The following is a 22664-nucleotide window of genomic DNA, read 5'->3' on the forward strand; positions in this document are numbered from 1 at the left end:
TTGAAATATTGAAGATCAACATATAAAATAACAAGTATAGTGATATTTTCTAGGGGAATTTAGAGATACTATTGGTTTCTACACAAACTGATTTGTCAAAGAATTCTAAATCTTAGTTACTTTAAGACAAGTTAAATAAAAGTGATCATTCTGTATTTCATACATATTGTGTCAAATTTACAGCACTGTTCAGGCATAAAGATATAATAAGTGATTTTTATCTTCAAATTCAAGAGATGCACAAGATAGACATAATCAATTGACAAGTGAGATGTATTAACAGTAAGTGTTTATAATTATGTTTGGGGAGTGCCAAAATTTGAGATTATTGCCATCGAGCCACAAGTCATCTGATTTGGCACAGGAAATAAAGGTTAGAACTTTTAACTTGCTGTGTAAGGAGTTCGAGGCCAACAATAGGCCAGGGAGCACTGAACTTGTTAAGAAAAAAGGCATCAGTTGATTTATAAAACTGGAAGAACTAATGCATATAGGAAAAAGCTGAAATGATAAAGAAAGAATGCAAACCATGGTAGATAGATATGTGGGGAGTAGAGAAAGCACAGGAAATATCTCAGTGATTGCTGCCCAGGCATGCCCCACCGAAAGATGGATGTTAGGCAGGATGAAATGTAACTCTGGTATCCATAATGCCTCAACAGTCTGCCAACCTGAGAACCATTTCAGGCTCAACCTCTGCTTCTCCTCTGATATCCTACTCTGAGCCTGCTCTGTTCTCTCTTGATTCTTCATTCTACTACATGAGCCTTCTCAAGTCATCGACTGCAACCTAGCAAGTGCCTGCTGCCTTCACTCCCATGGCTTCTGCCTCCCCTGCTCGGTTGTCTTCTTCAGAGCCGAGGTGAAGCCAACTTCTTCCATGGGCGAGAAGGCCGGATAAGGAGCAGATTTCAGTGAGGGAAGTCAGGGTTTGTGTTACTGATTGGAGCAGAGGTAAGCCCAGAGAAAATATTCCACCTTTGACTCCTTTATCTTTCATTTTTTTCCTTTCATACCATTTCCTCTTATTTTTATTATCATGGTCTCAACAGCCTTGATAAAAAGTTCAAAAGGTGCACCTTTAGGAGAATGAATTCAAGGGTGTATCTTTAGAAAGAGAATGCATCTCTTCCTATGGACTTCTGCTTTTTCTACATACTTTGTACTTTCCAAGGAAGAGGTTTTGTTCATTTTTTAAAAAATATAGAACAGTGTATTTAGGAAGAGTTCTTATGTCAAATCCAACTTAATGGGCCACAGGCTTCCTTTAGGCCCAACCCACAGATTTCCGTCATCAACTGAGACCCTGATTTCTTATCTATCAGTTGTGTCCAGGATTATAGTTACATTATCTCAAAAGGTCAGCCTACGAACAAAAACAACAATGATCCTTTTGACCATTTTGTTTTAAAAGAAAGCACTGGACAGAATAATCAATTAAAGTTTCATGAACTTTTCGTTTGTGCAGTGAGAAACACCTAGATTCCCCATAGTCCTAGTTAATTGAAACAATGAGAATAGCACGTTTCTCTTCAAATAAGCCTTTTCATTTTAAAACACTAAGCTTAAGATTTAAAGAACATACAGTACAAATACAAAGACAAGTTTAAAACAGTATTTACAGAAATATGCACAATAAGATCCCTAAAGTACTGGTTTTTTACTGAAATACAATTTGTGTACAATAAAATTAACTGATTTTAAGAGTACAATTACCCATGTTGTTGCTTAAAATAACTTCAGTGTTGTACACAGCTTTAGCTCTGGTATTCAAGGGGAAAATGACACCAACATTATTTGTAAGTTTTGTTTGATGATAAAGATTATTTTTTCTATCAACGAAGTTTTGGGGGATGTTAATGAGGGAGAAATATTTAAATAATTTCTTCAATTAAAAAATAAATAAAAATAAATAAAGATAAATAAAGATTAAAGAAAAACAGAGTTTTAAGTGCCTCCAAGTCATTAAATAACAGATTTTTGTTTGTCTCCCCATTTGCACTGTCCTCATTCAGCTGCTTTTTCTACTAACAAGGAGTAATAAAGCAAAAGGCTGTGAGTGATGATTTGCCCACATACCAAGTCTTCTCTCTTACTGGGCAATATGCAGCCTCCTTGGAAGTTAAGCATGGCCACGTGATCTTTTTGACTAATAAACTGTGGGAAGCGATGTTTGCTCCCTCCAAAGAGAAGCTTTAAGAGTTTCTGTCCTCTTTCCCTGCCCTAGTGATTATAGTAGCATGTGTGGAGAGAGATCCTGGGTCCATGAGTGACTACATGCAGCAGAGACCTCTGCCAGCTGTGTTGGGCATGAAACATGAGATAGAAATAACAAACCTTAGCCACTCAGTAATTTTAGGGTTGACTGTTACTGAATTATATTAGCATTACTTCTTGATCTTGACTGAAAGAGGAAGAAAGTGACATGGCTATATGAATAACATACACAATTATTGATTGTCATATTTCAATTAGAGAACTATTATTTATTTCCTTTATCTCAGCAGCTTCAAAATAAACTTCTTTCTTTATGATCAATTGCTTGAAATTTGCAATGAAACAGTAAATGTGTTTATCATACATTCAGTGCAGCTGCTTCAACTTAGTTTCTGACATAGATTATCATTTCTCATAGAGATTTTGTCCTTTCTACATGGTATTAGATTTTAAACAGAGTGTAATAGTGAAATAATTCCTTCATGGAGGAATACAGTAATTAGCAATGTCTGGCTTTGTAGCAAAGACTTCTAGTGCTCACCAATATCTGTGAAGGACTCTTCTTCATGGGCATAGCTAGACTACATCTTCCAACCCCCTTGCATGTGAGTCACTTTCAAGCCCAGATTGTTAAGAGCAGATGTATTTCTCCATAAGCTATTGCTTTCCTTGTTTGAATGAAGGAAAAGGACCTAGAAGACGGTAAATCAACATGAGGGAAGGAACCTGGGCCTCCAATTGATAGCATGGATCAAAGTCTACCCACTCACTCCCATTCCACCAACCTGTATTGAGCACTATTATGAGCCAGAAATAGATCTTTGCTTTCATAAGCCCATGAGGTTCAGGATTTATTTGTTACATCAGCTAATGTTATTTATCCTGCCTAATACAGTAATTAATTCTTTAACAGTTCTACAACACTAAATTTTGAAAGCATAAATTTCTCTACTCAGTGTAATCCAGTTTAATACAACCCTGTTAGCCTCATTTCATTTATGGAAAAATGGAACTTATGTGGTTTGTCAAAGCCACATGCATGATAAATAACAAGTATCAACATTCATCTGCAGTTTTAGATCTAGTGCTCCTACTACACCACTCAGTGGCAACCAAAAGCTGCAATTTCTTGTCAATTTACTGTCTCAGCTTTAGCAAAATGTGTGTGTGTGTGTGTGTGTGTGTGTGTGTGTGTGTGTGTACATGCATACATATTTCAGGGAACTGGCTTTCACTATTGTGGGGTTTGGTTAAGTGTTCTCTTAAGGCTTTGTCTTTGCATCTGATGTGGAAGTTGAGGTACACAGAGAGGAGTCTGTCAGGAGGGGAAGATCATGAGCAAGCAAGAAACGACAAACAAAATTGAGAGCCTGAAAGAACAGACTTACACAATGGCTGTTCTTGCTGTCTCTGACTTTAATGACAAGGATATTCTGCAGAAGTTGGCCCTTCATCACAGAACTGAACATACACATATCTGATACACGAGTAAGAAAAACTGAAAGAAGGTGCAGGGGCAAGTGGTGCAGTTGCAGGCCTAGCTGCTGCTTCACATCAACAGGTAAGTCAGCAGATCTGTAACAATGTGTACAAGCTTCAAGATGGCAACTGATTCCTCTTTGCCCTCCCCAGCTTCCAAGAATCCATTTTAACCAGAAATTTTCAAGAGCGGGAATTTAGGGAATGTATCTCAGCCTAGTCAAATCATCACCTTACAAAGCCACCACAGCAGCTTTTAAGATTTTACTTTCTTTTGACATTGAACAGTTTGCAAGTACCGATTAGCCATTGAAACTAAAGATTCCTGCTTTGCGCACTCTGACCCAGGTAAAATTGCTAAACACCTCCATTTTCAAGTGACCTCACTGTCTTGCTGGTGCCCAAGCCCTGACTGGCAGTTATTTCACTTTTTCAAAAACTTCTCTCAGGGAATGTGCTATTCATAAATACCTTCCAATAGCATTAAGTCAAAGCTATCTGCTGGGGGCACTCGCATTGTAAGCCTTTTCTCCATTTGGAGACCAAAGCTATCTGCAGGGGACCACAGAGGTGTGGTTTTTGGGAACTATGCCTGCTGACAGTATTTCCCAAAGAATAAGATGGGTAGCCCTGGTGGTATGTGAAACAATTTTGGGCAATATAGGGACATGTTTATTTTAATAGGTATGTAATTTTAATGTGTAATGGAAAATAGATCAAGAGATATAAAAAAGCAAGGGTAGTGCTTTTCTTTTGAAATAAATACATTGTTTTTACATTATAAAAAATGAGCAACTTTACATTTACTAAGTAAATAACAATGAGTCAATGTTTAAAAATATTAAATAAATATCATCACAAATGGTTCATTGAGATGTCAAAGTTTATTAAGGTGGAATTCAAACTATTGAATTCTGAGAAACACTCCCATATGAGTAAGTGAAAGTCATGATATTTAGGCCAGTCTAACAAGAATCCTTAATTTTATGAACCAGTCAGTAGAACCCTCTCCTCTGAACCCCCAGCCCAATCTCCATAGTTGTCTCCTAAGTGGAGTTCAAGTTCTCATGATCCTACGCGTTCATCTCCTGAAGGCACTGATTGTGTCACATATTTTGGTTTGTACTGAACTAAACAGACGATTGTGCAGATGCCAGCTCAGGAAGAACCCATTCTTTAGAGCAGCCGCACCTGGCTGTTTCAGAATGCCTTGGGATCAGTGACTACATGGTGTCTTCCAAGAAATCAGGGAGTAAAAGTAGAATGTGCCTACATACTTGTACCCCACCCTTTGTACGTGCAAAACTCAAGATGATTTCTCTTTCCCAAAAATTCTTAGCCAGGTCTGAAAAATGAAATGTCTTTGTTCTAAGGCTATGAGTGCCAGAGTATGAAATGCCAAAAAGGAGGCCTTCCAAAAAGGGAGTGGGGTGTGCTTTTTGAGATAAGCCGATGTATCCAAAAGGCAACCTTTGTTGGTTGGCTTTAAAGGATACAGAAAATGGGCTCCCAGTAACATTCATCCTTACAACTCAGTCATTCTCAGTCACTGTTCATAGGTTTCCATTCTTTTGTCTCTATAGTCCTGCCTTTATAAAGAGTTTTGGGGTTTAGAATATATAGGCGCACCAGGGGTTTTCTATAGCTGGTTATCCCAGTCTGGTTAGTCATGCCTCAGAATTAATCAGCTCAGCCTCCCTCCCACCCTGGTGAAGAATTTTTCTGATAGATCAACTATGTCTTAACACGGTTCTTGTTACTCTTGATGCCAACACAACAGTCCCCAGAGTCTGATTTCCTGATTAATGGCAGGAAAAAATGGAGACAAGAAGCAATCAGTCAAAATGGTACAGACTGGGTTTCTTGAATGTGTCCTGGTGTGCGTGTATGTGCATGTGTGTGTGTGTGTTTGTGTGCGTGTGTGTGTTTGTGTGCGTGTGGTGCATGCATGTGTGTGTGAGGGAATGGGTAAGTAGGAAGGAGAGTGATGGGGGCTTGAGGGTAACCTACTGGCACACAGAACTTGTGGTGGATCTGGAAAGGCCAGGGCTGAGAAAGAGAAAATTAGTATTGTGAGATTTATTGTGTATCCTAAATTTGTTGATCAATTAGATCTTATCTAAGATTTAGAATTTTCAAGGTCTAACAGTTACTAGCATCAAAAACTTGCTGCTACGAGTGTGCAACTTCTTACTATCTAGTTTCATAGTTTTCCAGCTCCAGGCCCATCTAGGAATTTGCTGTCATTGCTCCCTGTGTCTTTGCCCCATTTCACTCACCAGTCAGCCCCCTCCAAACAAGGCAAACAGTGAACTGTACCTAAATACACAGGTTCGTCTCCCTGCCCAGTTTAAAAATTTTTCTTGCCGATGAGTATTTGGCAACCACAAATCATGAGAAAAATTAAATGGAATAGCAAGATATATTTGGTGCCAGATTTCTACATTTTAGTCCCCAACTTATAAAAGGGCTTACCTTTCAGTTCAGTTTATTGGAATAGTTGAGTGGTGGTCAGACCTCCAATATATAAAATTTAGAATAGACTTAGACATCAATCTCAGGACATATAATTCAACTCTTTACTAAATTCATATTTAGATCTTTTGAAATAACATACACATGCTTCAAAGGGAGTCTTTATCTGTTTGATAAAAATTTCTAATTTTTACTGCTGACAAGTCTCTCCACATGCGTGGAAGGATTGGTCTTGGGAAAAGATCTACAAGATCCAATATCCAAGCAGCATTATTAACCGTAAAAATTGCTGACAATAAAATTATAAAACAAGCCCCTGTTCCTGTTCTCACTGTGGATTGCTGAAGAGCTGCTTTCTTTTTGTTTAAAGCTAGGACCAAATATCTGTGCATTTTATAACTGGAAGCATTTAAGCTTTATATGATTATTCTAATGATATTTAGAATCAATTGAACTCATTAATGTAGTTCGTTCCTGTGGACCATTTTAAATGAAACCATGAGGTTGAACATGATTTTTGTATAGCAGGACATTTGAAAAACAAAGCTATAAAGGGAGTTATTTGATTCACACAAACAATTCCATAGCATACCCCCCGCCCCAAGAGTTACTTATTTGCAGGGGAAAATATCCATATTTGTGTGAAATTCCGAAGTACAACTCAGCAAAAATTGTCTAATTGGTTGGCTATTTCCATTTTATTTGACTCATTATTATCACAGTGACACAATGCTTGGCAAAAATTACATAGAAAATTAGAAATTAGAAATTAGTTTCGATCAATCACCTTTTATGGACATGGTATTATACTCCCCTGCTTAACATGCGCTTTCCTACCTAATGTTTTGGTATGAATTTTCACCAACTTTCCAGATCAGTTTTATTATGAAAGCTATTAACTCTATAGATATTGTTCATTCTAAGAGGTAAGATTCACATATAACACATTTTTTTCAAAATATTACAAGACAACAGATTTTTGGTATCTTCTTGAGACTCATTAGAAAAAGAGTCATATCTTGCCACTTCTCACAGCTTTTCATTATGCATGTCATGAGGTCACTGCTTTACAAAGTAAGAGCTCAGGATATGTTTTATTCACATTTCCTAATAAATTATTTGCTAGTCAAATCCCAATTGAGCCCAAACAAGGTGTCTTAGCTTTGGATTTTTCCATAGTCCAGCAGTGTCCAATACATCATACAATGCAGGCAGAGTAAGGAGAAACTGAGGAGCTGGGGAATGTTGGAGCGTTTGAGTCTATCTCTAAGTTTTGTACTCTGTGTTATAATTATCTGTTTATGTATATCCTCACCAGAAGGAACAATTTACAAGCTGGAGTCCCATCTCTTTCATCTTTTTATCTCCACATACAAGCACAGTTTATCCAATTCATGACTCAAATTTGTATTAGGGTAATTTTTTCAAGAAAAAAAAGAGATATTTTCCCTTTTGCATTTCTAAGACTTTCTCTTGAGTTAGCCCAAAATAGATGGTGAATGCAAAGAGAGAAAAGTCAATGCTTATTTTTTTTTTCAATTACCAAAATAAGATTTTGCATCTAGTCTTGGGAGCTAGGCTTTGTCAGAGAGTGAAAAGGATTTTCTAGAAAGTTTCCCTGTGCCCTGCATGCTGCATAGGGATCCTGAAGGTAGCTAATGGTGCTGGCTTGCAAAATTGTCATGGGGTTTGTTGTGGTGGCCACAAAGGGTCTCATTAGCCCCCCAGATACAGGGCAGACCACTTGTGCCAGGGATTAGTTGCAGCCACATTTTGGGGTGTTTTCAGCAGCAAAGTTGAGATGGGCTGAGATGAAAGGGAGGGTCATGTAAGGGGTGTCATTTATGAAAAGAAATATCTATATCTATATATCTCTATAGGTATCAGTAACTACATAGATATCAATATCTATCAATTTATGCTTCATTTCCTTATCCAAATATGATATGAGCACTTGAATTAATGACAGCTGTAAACTAAAAACATCTCTTCTTATCTCTTCATTGATGACATAAGATACAATATGAATAAGGATAAGGACTGACCTGTGGCTACAGATATAGATACACATACAGATACAGATATAAACAATATGTCAAAGCGTGCTGGGTAGATTCAGTAAGAACAAGAGATGGTCATTCATGATCTACTTAATATTCTCAAAATGTGTTTAATAACAACTACAAAATAAGTGCCTTTTTAATGTCTTTATTTGTTGTTGGTCAGATATATGTGAGTGGGGGTGAGCTTGGATTTTTTTTTTCCAAAATAAATGTGCTTATTCATTTTTTTAAAAAATTATTCTTATTATGTGCCAGGAGTTATGTTTGGAAGACACTGAGGGATTTTAAGCAGACACGTGACATGATATTTTTGACTTCGGAATATGAGACATAACTTTTTCTCTCAGCACTACTTTCAGATAAGTTCTGCCAGATCATTCTTCCTCAACCTTTGAAGACATGTCCAGAAGATCCTGTAGGTTTTCAGTCACATTCAGTTGTAAGAACAGCCTTGTTTTGACAATGGACTCATTTACAGATATTGAAAAGTCCAGTAGAATCTAAATCAAAATATCAATCTCATTTTCAACCCATAGTTGTTTCTGTTTCCTCACCTCAGTCCTCATCTGGGGTTTGGAGCCTACAGCGGAATCTACTCTGCCATTTCTGTTTCTGGCTCTTCTAGAACAAGAATTAAAGAAAGAAAGGATTAAAGGAAAAGGGAAAGATTCTTTTGTGAGTGCATTTTCAGATTTTTTGGAAGGCTTTGTAAGATCTCTGTACCGTGTACCTCTCTAACATGGCTGGTGTATTCTAGGGATCACCTCTTGTGATACTTTCCCAGCTCCTGCCTCTAAAAGTGTACCTCCAGGCCCCTTACTCCTGGTAGGTCAGGATACCTTAAAGACAGCCACAGTCCAGCCTTTTTCTGTGGCATTCATTTTCCTATGAATATTTGTGTATCTTTGCTGGAAGCTCAGACTGATTCATTGTTTCTTCTTTCCTCCCATTGAGCTGTCTTCAGACTACTCCAAGATAAGGCATGCACCTGCCTCTAACTTCACAGATGTTGGCAAACTCCATGGGATGTGGGTCAAGTTCTCCCAAGAACTCTCTACTATGCTCTGCTTTGGGTTGTTGTCTTCAAGTTAATGTCATTTGGTAAACGTTAAGCTGTGGAGTGAGGTTCCAGCATCCTTCTTTGCATGTACCTCCATTCTTCTTCATGACAAATTCTCTTATATTCTTTATCCCTTGGCTTGAGGGACAGTGCCCCACTTCCCTTATGAGAAAGAAAAGAGAAAAACCAAAGCATTCTTCCCCTTCACCCCAGGCCTCAATGACTCCCTCTTCCCTAATGACTTAATGAACTCCAGTGTTCTATAGATACATGTTGAATTCAGTGGTAGGAGTGAGAGATCTTCATCTCATTTGGCCATTTGTCATTTAGCCCTGTAAGAGAGTGGCTGGTGGCTCTATGGCTCTTTAGAATGGCTTACTGTTCTCAGTAATGGGACTCCAGACAAAGTTCCAAGACAAGAACAAAATCTCTATTATGCAATATGCTTCATCTTGTATAAAGAGTGCCATGATAACACTATGAAGAACTGACTAGAACTTGAAACCAGAAATAGAGATTTCAGATAGCAATCCAGGTGAAAAATGAATGGTGTCTGAACTGAAGTAGTGGTATGAGAATGGAAAAGAGGAGTTAGATTTCTGAGATATTCATTTGGATTTTTGGCCTGGATGGGTGATCATGCTGTTTGTTTGCAAAGACATGACATAGAGAAAGAAAAGTAGGCTTTGAGGATAAGCCTGACAAAATTGGTGAGTTAACGATGTTGAGCTGATGTCTCTGGGGGGACTTGGGAAAAGAAGCCCAGTAGGCATTTAGATGTATAGTATGAGGCTCAAGTGAAGGGTCTGACTTGGAGCTATAGCTTGAGGAGTCCTCAGAATTCAGGTAGCTACCGACATCATAGGGGTATTTGGGCTTACCAGAGAGAGTATATAACATGAGAAGGAATGAATAGGACCCAGTGGAGCCTCAAGAAGCACTTTATTGAGGGCTAGGCTAGTTTGCATAGGCGACTGAGGAGAGGCCAGCAAGGTGGGTAAAAAAACGTTTCTGAAGGATACTGCAAAGAAGATTCACCCCTCCTTTCTTAAGCCCTTTAGTATGTCACCAATCACCCTAAATTATGTCACTTGTACTTCTTTCCCTTGTCTTTTTCTCCTCTTTATCTGCCTAGTAAAGCTGACCCCTTCCTTAATGAGCTATTTCATAGGTCCTCAAAATGAAAGACTTAATCACTTTGTTCTGGGGCTTTGACAACTACCCCAAACCACAGTCTCCCTAATGAAGGCTTCTAAGATGATAGATAACCAATTGTAGGAATGTTGTTTCCACTTTTAAGTGTTCTGCCACTTCTGCTGATAGGCAGGGTGCCACGACTCTGCTATGGTTCTCTGCCTTTCTTCCCCTCTGTTGGTAGCTGTCCCTTCATAGTGGGAGCATGTGCTTCCTCTACCTCAGCATCCTAAGAAGCTGCAAAAGGCTATGCCTTCTGTGTCCCTTAGTTTTGACAAGCAAATGGAATAGAGTGGGCCTGGATAATTCTTCGCATTGCTGGAAAACACCTCAGTGTTAATGGAAGAAGAGGAAGACAATCTTCAGAGATTGTTAGTGATACTTTTTCATGGAGATCTTTATGCTCTTATTTAGAGAGGATTACTACAGGCCCCTTATAAATCTTCAAATAAAAGCTTCCCAGCAGTGAACTTCTGTTTGGTGGGATGGAGAAACGGATAAGTGAATCATAAGAATGACAAAGAGAAAAAATGTTTTTCAAGACACCCCCAAACCAAATCAAAACATTTTGGAGGAAAGAATCCAGTATGTAACGTCTGGTTCACTTATAAAAGCTTCAGTTGAGCAAACCACCTACTTTCAGTAGTTGTATATTTTGCTTGCTTAAAACAAAATAAGTATTTCCACTTTTCCTACATGGTTGCCTTGCCCAGCTCCTAGAGCGTATGTCATAACTCACATCTGCTTTTGTTTTCCAGTTCTTTTCAAGTAGCATGCCAGTTTGCAACACGCACTTTCATGCCAGGACAACCATGCTGTCATGTGGGTGAGCTTTTGGTTCCACACCCTGTGTAGCTTTGCCAAAGTCATGAAGGAGGCTGGTAGGGAAGCCAGAAGGAGCTCACACAGCTTCAGACTTTCAGGCTCCTCCAGTGAGCTGCAGATACACCACTTCTCTTTCTACTTTCTATCTGAGTTCCCTGGCTCCAGTGGGAGTAATTTTTCTCCTTCAGATGAAACATGTAGACTATGCCTTAAAAATACCTTACAAATATGTGTTTATGTGAGCATATACATAAATTTAGGGGCACTGTATGCAAATTCCTAATAGTTCCCTCAAGATAGGAGCCTGCACTACTTTCATAAATACACATATAATTCAGGTATTGGGAAAAAATCCCACAATTTATGACAAAAGATTTATGATGATAAAGATCATGGACTGATGAGAATTTTTAAGGCAAGAAAGTGTTTTCCATATGTAAGTTGAGTGCTCTGAAAAAGTCAGTTTATAACACAGACTGTATGCTCATAACTACAACGTTTGTGAAATAGGAAACATACAAACTGCCGTGTGTCAGTATAACACCCCCTTTGGACAATAGTATTAGACTATTAGCAAATACCAATACTTGCTATATGTCATACACTCTGGATTGTCTCACTTAGTTCTTAAAACAGCTGTGAGGTAAAACTATTATTACCATCATTTTAAAGATGATGAAGTGAGTTAGGTTTAACAACTTGTACAAAGTCATCCAACTCATAAGACAATAGTGGGGATAAAAGAGGATGCTATTAACTAAATAAGCAGAATCTGATTGTCTTGAGAGGATTTTTTCCCTCACTGGTGGCAGACGTGACACCCAAATTTTTTCACATGCTCCTTTTTACTTGAGAGCTTGCCAGGTATAAAGCATAATTAATACTTACAAAATAAAATTTCTTCATAAAGCCTGACCTAGGAAAGTTATAATAAATTTTACATATTTTAGAACAAAAATTTCCTATTGACATTATTATTACTTTCTAATCTTAATAAATATGATACAATAAAAACATTACAATTTGACTTAAGATTTTGCAGTGTTTTGAGTAATTTTTCTGGACAAAGAATTGCTGGAACATACACTAGAAAATAATTAAGCTCTGATTGTTTTCTTGCAATTTATCTCTTTCTCCTATAAATGTAGCTGAAATCAAAATAAAACAAAAAGAATTTGCTATAATTTTACTCCAGATTTTTCAGCAGAGCAATAACATATTTTGACCACACATTCTTGACAGAAATTGTTTTAATGTGTTCCATTTTTAAGAGTAGCTCAATTCAGTGGTCTGAAGCCCCATCACTTTATTGACAGAACTTCCTCTGCCTATCGATTCTGTAGAGTCCTCAGGTTACAGACTGCAGACACTTCATTCCTCCACTCCTACCTTGTCTCCAGGCTACCAGGCTGCTATCTCTGCTGGTGACCATTGTCCGGTGATCACTGCTCCAGCAAGCACAGAAATATCTCTGGTGGCAGCATAGTCTTCACCACTCCTCCTTCCCTTTGATACTCAACGTTAAGCTGGGGACAAGTTGTTTCTCAGAGATTCCTTACTCACAATGAAGCTAGACTATAAGTTTTGACAAAATCTTCAGATGATACTGAGGCTCAGAGGTAACAAAAGAAAAGTGCAGTAAAGATACAATTGTTAATGTAAATAATAATATATAGATTATAATACAGGCATTTGCTATAGGAGCCCTACTAATCCTCATGGTTGCTTACTGGATCACCTCCCTATTTAGACCCCAGCTCATTCTCACACGATAGAGGCAATGCCCCTTCTCCCACTGGAAGCATTTTGTTGAGAGTGTTGGCCAAAACTAGCTCAGAGAAAGGAGGAAGCTGTTTCTTGACCTAGTCTAAGGCCATCTTCCTCATTTCTTTCCTAGAATCATTTTCACCAGGATGATTGACTATATAAATATCCTTTCCCTTTAGGAAATATTTCACCCTTTCCACAGATGTGACCTGGCCATAAGGCCTCAAGGAAATGCTGAAGTAGCTCCATATCAATAGATTTACCAAAGCCTGGGCTAGTCAATTTTAAATAAAACCGTATGTCAGAAAACAGCAATCCAATTCAAGGTGAACTATACTAAATTCTTCCTAGTTCTTTTTTAACTTCTCTGCTTTCATGAAGAGAATGCTTGGTTTACGTCCTCTTTATCATAGTTCTGCCTCTCCTGTAAACAAATGCTCAATGATGAAGAAGCCCAGACTGAGCACCAGAGATAGAACAAAGTGTGTGGTTATAACAACTAACTAGTCTGTACCGTTAATACAAACTTAGAAACTTTTTATCTTTGTAAGAGACATAGATCTACTAAAAGATACAACACACATCTATTCCTTACATTTCTGACATTCCCTCAAAGTTACATTTGCCTAACTAAGGAGACTTCTCAAGGGTCTTTTCTTAGAACAAAGGCCTCAAGTGTAATTTTAAAATTCCATCTCTTAGAAGACACAGAATTAATTAAAACTTCCATAAGGAGTTCGAAAACATTTAAAGCTTACACTCAATCAGGTACAGCCTGTGGCATAAGCAAACTTCTCTCTCGTGTCTTTAGGTCTTCTCTTGAAAAACACAAGTAAAGTTAGGTGCATCTAAGAAGCAATGTGGCTCATTTATGCCCTAGGTCATCTATGGGTATATGCCACTTGCTCCCTGGTCTTTGGCCACCATGCAGCAAGGATCCCACCCAACAGACTGGACAAACCAGATAGCCAAAGGAGGGAGTAGAAACGCTTTCTGGTCCAGATGACCATTTCATGCTTCTACTCGACTCTTGCTCAAGCTGCAGAAAGGGCTCAATGGAACATTCGCTTTGATGCCTAATTTCTGCCAAAATTGCTATAATAGAAAGTGAATAATGTCTGCAGCCTGTTGTTTGATTTACTGCAAATAGAACTAGTAATATTACCTACCCCAGACATTTACTGTAAAAAATAAATGGCGTGATTTACCGGAACATGTTGTGTTTGTTTGTTTGTTTGTTTGTTTGTTTTTTACAAAATGCTATACAAATGTTAATTATCATCTTTTATAATAAGAAATTGTGGGTTTATTCTAGTTCATGCTTTTAAGTACTAAACTGCTGTGTCTATCAAAGCATTATGAAATTCTATCCTCTATCATGATTTCTTAGGCTGTTACTTATATTTCCTCCATGTTCTTTCTTCTGAGTTTTGTATGCACTTAAGATGGGAAACCTGCTGATCTAACATCAGTGCTGTTGGCAGAAATTGCTTTATTTTTCCAAGTACAAAGTTTCATGGTACCTGAAGATCATCTCTAAAATGTCTTATTTCTATAATGATTTTGTTGTTTTTGAAACATTCTCTGAGACTGTACCATATCCAGGACTCACATCTCTAGTTGCTTTGAAACTGTATAGTTGATCAAAATATTTGGGGGAATAACTGAGAAGTAAGTATAATTTTGAAATCAGTGTGGTGTCTGAGTGTTCTGGCCCCCGATCTGATACTTAAACTGAAATTCGCCTGTGGGAACTCATTCTACACAATCATATCATTGTTGTTGAACACAATGGATACAATGACCTTGCAAATTCAAACATTCCTTAAAAAAATTTGAACACTCTTCCCAGAGTGATCGCTGTAGACCACCGCCTTATTTTTCTAAATGAAACGTTTAAGTTTTTTTCTTTGCTCTTTATGAAATCTGAGAATATCAAAAGGTAAATCTCCAAGGCTTTCTTCAACTCATTTTTACATTCAATGACTCTGTAAACCTCTAAGTTAGGTCCTCTGAGGAGAGTGTGAGACATGGTCTCTGTTTTTAGGGTTTTATCTAATTGCAGAGATCCAGCAGACCTACAACAGAGGAAACCATGGGTGCTTCCTACAAATGAACACTAACTTCAGTTGGACTATTAGTGTGGTTCTAGTGGGGTTAGGCAAACAAATCTCAAGATATCAGAACAGAAGTCCATATCTCAGTTATGTAATGGCCAAGACCTCTCGGCTAGGCTCTCCATATGATAATTTCAGATCCAGCTTTCCATCTAGTGATGCCACCATCTCACCATGTGGCTCCCAGGGTTGCTATGGCAGGGGAAGAGAAAGCCCAAGTTGATACCCAGCTCTCTACTGCCTCATCATGGAAACAACACAAATCACGTTGCTCATAAATCATGGACCAGGACTAGTCATGTGGTTTCACCTAATTGCTAGTTAACTAGAAATTATAGGAAAGAACCTAGAGTGTACAGAGAGCACCACCGTAGTCACCATCACTCGATAATTCTTTTGCTTCCAGTTCAGTCTGACTCTCATGGTTGGCACATAATCTTGCTTCCACTTCACTGAGAAAAATTAAATTGTTACGATAATCATTTCCTCCTTTCTCATCCCAGTTTTCCTTTACACCTCAACACAGACATCCCCCAAAAAGTGGCTCTCTTCATTTCTAAGGATTGAAACTGTATAGTTGATCAAAATATACTTTTTATTCTTGGACATTTTGCTATATATATGTATATGTATATGTATATGTATGTATATGTATATGTATATATATATGTATATGTATATGTATATGTATGTATGTATATGTGTGTGTGTATACACTCAGGGGTGCAAGAACGTAGAATTACTTGATATTTTATAGTCAATTTCTTTCTGAATCCCCATTCTGTCAGGTTCGTAGAAAACTTAGCCTTTTTAAGGTTCCCTTACATCAAAGTAGGCTAAAGTTGCCTTTAATGTTTGGTGAATTACGGTGGGTCTATTTTTTGGAGGAACAGCTTTCTTTTGAGATACTCCCCTCCCTATGTGTGTATTTGAAGAAAGGGTGAGCACAGGCTAGAGGAAGCAGGCAGCTCTTCTTCACTCCTTGTTCTGCTGTGCATGTAGCTCTGGTCAGCATTTATAGTCTGAGTCAGATGCAGCCTCCACTACAAAGTTTTCTCTCAGCCCTCTTAGCTGAAGTTCTCAACCCCTACTCTGAACTCCTACAGCATTTTATCTGTGCCTCTATCACAACATTTAGCCCATCAAATCATGAATTGGGATTTTTATGTTTATGTCTTAGCTCTCTCATAAACTAAGCTCCTCTTTTCAAGCAAGATCCACATCTGACTCATTTCTATGCTTACCTCTTACAACATTTGCCTCACAAGTAGGCACTCCATAAATCTTTAAAGAAGAATGCCTAAAACACTGGTATACTTAAAAATTAAGTGACTCTGATAGCTGGGAGTTGCTTTATATTATTCCCGGGAAATAATAAGAGGGTAGACTGGATAAATAAAACCAACTTGTGAGTTTTGATAACTAACGAAGCTGGTTAATGGGCACATAGGGGTTTATTATACTGTTCTATCTACTTGTGTGTGTGTGTGCGTGTGTGTGTGTGTGTGTGTGTGTGTGTGTGTGTGTGTGTGTGTGTGTTGGAAATTTTTTAAGAAAACGGTAAAAAAAATCTAAAGTCTCATTTCAAAAACAACTTGAATAAAATAGTTATTTTTAGAGATAGACTTCCCATTTTAAACAACTGAGTAAAATAGTTCATTCCAATACGTTAATTTTAGGATCCTGAAAGAATAGAGTCCAAGAATAGTTTTTGGCTTCCAGCCCATGGCTCTTTAAAAACTGGGAATTATATACATTTTTATCCATGAAAAGGGTTATTAATTAGTGAGCAAGGCCTTGGTGGTATTGTTGGGCTCTGTAACATTGCTACCCCCACTTGAAATGCTCTATTTCCACTGTGCTATTTCTAGATAAACATGATTTGCTCACACAATTTTTGTAAATCTGCATAGAGTATTAATAAGTGAAACCTTTTATTGTCCCACTTCTCTTTGCTTTTCAACACCTTCTATGCATATGAAATCATTTTTTTTAATAAAATTTTTATTTTGGAATAATTTTAAATTTATAGAATAGTTATGAAGATAGTGCAGAAAGTTCCCATATATCCTGCAATCAGTTTCCCTTGTTATTAACATTTTAAATTAGGATCGTACCTTCATCACAACTAATGAACCTAAATAGATACATCATTATTACATGAAACTTCATTCTGATTTCTTTAGTTTTAACCAATGTCTTTTATTTTGTTCCAGATCCCATTACATTTAGTCATTATGAAATAATCTTTAATATAATATTTTATATTTTTCTAATCCATAATATCAACTCAGTGGTTTTTGAGAATATTCATTTTGCCTGGGAAATGACTTTGCTCTGAGCATCCCATTATGAATAATGACACTTTGAAACTTTAGAATAGAGAAATAGTAGCCAAAAAAAAATCCTCTCTACTTCAGAGGGCTGTTCTAGTTGGTCAGTGCTTCAGGCTTTGAGCCCAAGGCTTTCTTTTAGCCCCACACAATGAGAGTACCCACAGTGAGATAAAGTCTAATCCATTAATTTGCCTACCTTTCCTCATCAGTATAAAATAGTTCAGAATCCCCTGAGCAGATTTTGCTAATAAAGAGGAGAGAAATTATAATGAAGAAATCTGTCGAATAGAGGCTTGGTGACTAATAGTAGGAAAGTATGTTCTAGGGGCAAAGCAAGTGGCACAAAAAAATACCCTAGATGAGAAAGAGGAAGGAAGAGGAGAAGCCCCCAGACTGGAGGCCTTCCACCCTTTGACCTTAGATATCCAACCACATTCACTCCTACAACTGGCCATGCTGGTGTCTGAATCAACACCAGGAGCAAGATTATCACTGTCACCAGAGAAGCAGTGATGGTAAATTCGTTGATAGAGAAGGGTGATTAAAGGTAGAAAAAATATTTTTTAGATCATTACATTAAAATTTTGCTTCTTTAAACTATTATGCCCAGCCAAATTCCAGTCCTAGGTCAGTTATAGACAGCCTCTCCATGGATTTTACCGATGTTTCCCTAAAGGAAAGCTGAGTGTGTAGGAAGTGACCGTTGCCAACTTCTCATCATTCAGAGAGATCTCCTATCTCAGTCCCAGGCCAAACATCACTGCCTAGGTCTCTGAGGTCCAGCCACTGAGAAGTCCAGCCAACCACACTTTCTCTACGCTGATGTCACACCAGCTCCATTCTCTCCACTTGTGCCGCTGCTTCCCATCAACTGCTTCCATAGCTGTGATAATCCTGGAAAAGCACCACTTTTGCTAGAGTTTCCCAAAAGGAAGGCAACCCTATCCAAACCTTGATTTTAGCCTAGTGAAACCTATGTCAGACTTCTGACATACAGAACTGTAAGATAGTAAATTGTGTTGTGTCAAGCCACTAAGTTTGTGGCAATTTGTTTTTGTAGCAATAGAAAACAATAGGGTAGCACTAAGGCTATTCCTTAGGAGGAAGGTAACTCAGAAATAAACAGTCTTACTAAAGCTGCAACCCAGCTTCTAATAATATTGGTGCATATATGGATTGAGATATTATCTGCCAAGCAGAGAGATGGGTCTCTGGAGGAAGATAGCGTCATCTGGAAACTCTAAAATGTTTTATGATCAATGTCCAGCATTAGATAAGAAAATTACTAGGCAGAAACATATGACCGAATGTGAGGAAAAATCTAAAATTAAAAACTGTCTCCTGGTTGATCCAAATGTTGGAATTTGCAGGCAAGGACTTTATAGTTATGAGTAATATAATTAATTAGAAGAGTTAAATGTGGTGAAAATAGATTTTAAAAATAAAGAATCTCATAAAAATAAAATCTTTCAAAAAGAATAAATATTTTTGAACTGAAACAAACAAAAAATACAATAACCGAAGTTGCATATTGAATAGATGAGCCTAATAGCGATTTATACACAGTAGAAAAGAGGTTTAGTGAACTCTAAGACAAGTCAATAAAAAATATCGAAATGGAACCACGTGGAAAATTAGATGAAGCTGCAAAAACACACGGGACATTATAAAAAGTTCTGACACTTATGTAATTAAAATTCCAGAAGGATAGGGGAGAGAGAATGGGATAGCAGTAATATTTTAAGAGATAATGGTCAAGAATTTTCTAAAACGATGGAAAACATAAAGCCAAAGATCTGACAAACTCAGCCAAATCTAAGCAGACTAGTACAAGATATATGAAATAAAAAATTCTAAACACTATTGAAAGATAAACAAGGACTATTGTACAAATCAAAAGACAGATTTTTTTTTTCTTTTGGATAGAAAAATTCATTCTCACAGAGATGTCAATTCTGCCTAGATTAATTTATAACTTTAATGTCATCTCAATTTTTAAAAAGTAAGCTTTTTAAACTGAAGCTAGGCAAAATAAATTTAAAAATTTATTTGAAAGAATAAAAAAACAGTAATAGCAACAGAAAATGATAAAAAAAATAATGAGAGGGATCTAACTCTATTAAATACTAAAACATATATAAACTATAACTAAAAGAACATGACATTTGCATGAGAATAAATAGACAATAGGACAAAACAGAAAATTCGAAAATAAATTTAATACAAGTAAAAATTTAGTATATGGTAGAGGTGGTATCTTGAATCTATGGGAAAATGGCAGACTTCTTATTAAGTAGTGTTAGGATAACTATATAAAAAGATAAAACTGGATTTAAACCTCATAGCATAAACCAGGATTAATTTAAAATCAATTGATTATAAAGCAAAATTAAATTTATAAAGCAGTTTTTAAAACAAAATCAAAATTAATAAATGAATCTAAATAGAGAGATTTTTACTTGGTCAAAGAAAATAATATTTTACATGACATTAAAACAGTATAATGTGACAGTACATCTATAGTTGGAGGTCAATAAGAATTACAAAGAAATTTAAAAGTATTTTTAGGAAGCATATCGGTAATAAAAGATTAAGATGTTCTTATGAAACTATTATATTTAGAAAACAAAATTTTCAGCATATAAGAAATAAGATACAAACATAAAATCAAAGTTAAAACCACAGAATCATGAATTTGATTTGGAAATATTTGAATAAACTCATATTTTTTTCTCTAAACATAAAATGCATTTTTTGCTTCTGTCTATTAGAAATGCCAAGAAACAATGATCGATCTGGTTATACTGACCACCTCTCACGTCCAGGATGTGGTCTCTAAATGTCATTTCCCAGTAAAATAAGACAGGGCTGTTTGATGTAATGACTGTTTCCAAAAATGGGGCAGAAGAGATTCAAGATGAATTGGGAACATTTTGTTGTATTCAGATAACAAGGAAGTAATTTAAGGTTACTGAGGTCATGTTAAAAAGATTTAAAAGCCAACTTATAGACAGTTCCATTGGCCAAGGATGATACATTTTGAATGTTAAAAAGGAGAGTAACCATAATGGGTTGAAACATTAAATATGTTAAAATTCATGCATTCATAAGTATACTAAGAAATAAAAACTACAATAACATCATTAGTCACTTTTGAAGAATGTTAGAAACCAACTCATTATTCTGAAAACTGGTAAGTCAAAATGTAAACATTTATATTGTCTTTCCTACAAGAGTAATAAAATATTTGATGAGTATGTTTTTAATCATAAAAATGCAGTTAATAAAGAAAAAAGAAATGATAGAATCAGAATATTAGTATTTTGCAAACCCTATTGAAATAATGGATCAAGCAGCAATGACCAGTGGATAGTAAAACTATTAGATAAATTTTATAAAGAAAGAATCAGGCTGACCATGCTCCAACTCATTGATCAATTTCAACATAAACCTTGTGGGTTTTCCCTTATAAGTAATTATCTGTTTTTATCTTGATGCTTTTAATATTCTTTCTCTGTAGTTAACCTTTGGCATTTTAATTATGATGTATCTTGGTGTGGGTCTCTTTGGATCCCTGATTTTTGGAATTCTCTGAGCTTCCTGGGGTTTTATGTCCATTTCCTTCACCAGATTAGGGAAGTTTTCCATCATTATTCCTTCAAACAGCTGTTCAACATCTTGATTTTCTTCAGTTATGCCGATCAGACGGATATTTGGACCCTTAATAGTGTCCCATATGCTCCTTAAATTATTTTTATAGTCTTAGCATCTTATCTCTTGCCATTCTGATTGCGTGTCCTTGGCTTTCCCATCCTCTAGATAGGGCATTTGATCCTTTTCTTTATTCACTTTGTTTATTCCATTTAATATACTTCTCATCTCAGGTTCTTCATTTTAGACTGGTTCCTTTTTATAATTTTCATTTCCATTATTATGTTTTTTATTTTTTTGTTGACGTTCTCACCGAATTTATCTACATTTCTTAAAAGTTCATTGAGCATCTTTATAACCAGTGTTTTGAACTCTGCATCTATTAGATTACTTGACTCCATTACATCTGGATCTCTGTCCTGTTCTCTCATATGGTTTCTGTTTCTTTGTCTTCCCATTTTGGCTGCCTTTCCATATCTGTTTCTATGTACTAAGCAAAGCTCCTAAGTCTCCCAGTCTTATTAGTGTGGATTTGTGTAGTAGGTGTCCAGTGGCACAGTCCTGAGATGGGTTCAGCTGCAGTCCAAATTTAGCCCAAACCTCTACCCCTCCGGGGCCACCTGTTAAGATTCAGCAAGCAATCCACAGATGCTGTGCTTATAGTTGCCTCAAAAGGCCACACCAGAAACTGAGGCCAGCTGGCTCCAATATGAGTCTAGGCACTGCTCAGCAAGAAGCACCTGTTTCACTGAGGATATACCTGGATGTGGCTTGAGTGGAGCCGCAAGTTGGGGCAGCTGGGGTTTCAGGGAATCCTTTGGGCAAAGCAACCTCTGTTATTCAGTTTGATGACATCACAGCTATGGTGGTGCTGTATCTGCGCACTGGGATGGGGGAAGGATCAACAGGGAACAATGGGTACTGCCTGCACTTCTGTACAGAGCGAGTCTCGTCTTGGTCCTCGCTCTGACAATATCTCCCTGTAAGTCTCTGGTGCCCCCTGAGCTCAGCTGAATTCACACTGGTGCTCAGAGCGAGCAGGACTATCACTGCAAAAATCTGCTCCCAGATGCGGCCCCTTTAAGAGGAGTCTGCCTCTGCCACTGCCGCAGCCTCTGTCTCACTCAGGTACTCGAAACTCGGCAGCCCCACATCCTCGCCCCATCCTACCTTCTGTCGTTGCAAGGTGATTTCTTGGATTTCTCCCTAGTTGCATGGATTCCTCATCTAGATCCCAGGAGATATTTCCTTTCTGCTTGCTCCTTATTTCCATCACAACTTTGATTTGGTCACCAGAGAGATGAACAGAACTTCTATTATCTATGCCATTTTTTTCCTCTCTGTCAAGTATTCTTAACCTGAATCTAATAAGCCTCTGGATCTAGCTACTGCTGTATAGGAAATACACAAGATAAAGAAAAAGGTTAAAAACATGGAGATGCAAGTAGCAAAATCCTGAATGTAGGAAGCTCTACAAACA

The 22664-nt window shown here is 37.2% G+C and overlaps 1 long non-coding RNA gene across 1 annotated transcript; it reads left to right on the forward strand.

The window, feature by feature from the left end:
* Nucleotides 1-429: 429 nt before the first annotated feature.
* Nucleotides 430-22482, forward strand: LOC111745844. The gene is made up of 3 exons (XR_002782814.1): nt 430-439; nt 16577-16579; nt 22371-22482. It is a non-coding gene; the product is annotated as an uncharacterized LOC111745844 (long non-coding RNA).
* Nucleotides 22483-22664: the final 182 nt, after the last annotated feature.

The sequence above is a fragment of the Pteropus vampyrus genome, unplaced genomic scaffold (assembly GCF_000151845.1).
Source record: "Pteropus vampyrus isolate Shadow unplaced genomic scaffold, Pvam_2.0 Scaffold167, whole genome shotgun sequence".
Taxonomy (NCBI): Eukaryota; Metazoa; Chordata; class Mammalia; order Chiroptera; family Pteropodidae; genus Pteropus; species Pteropus vampyrus.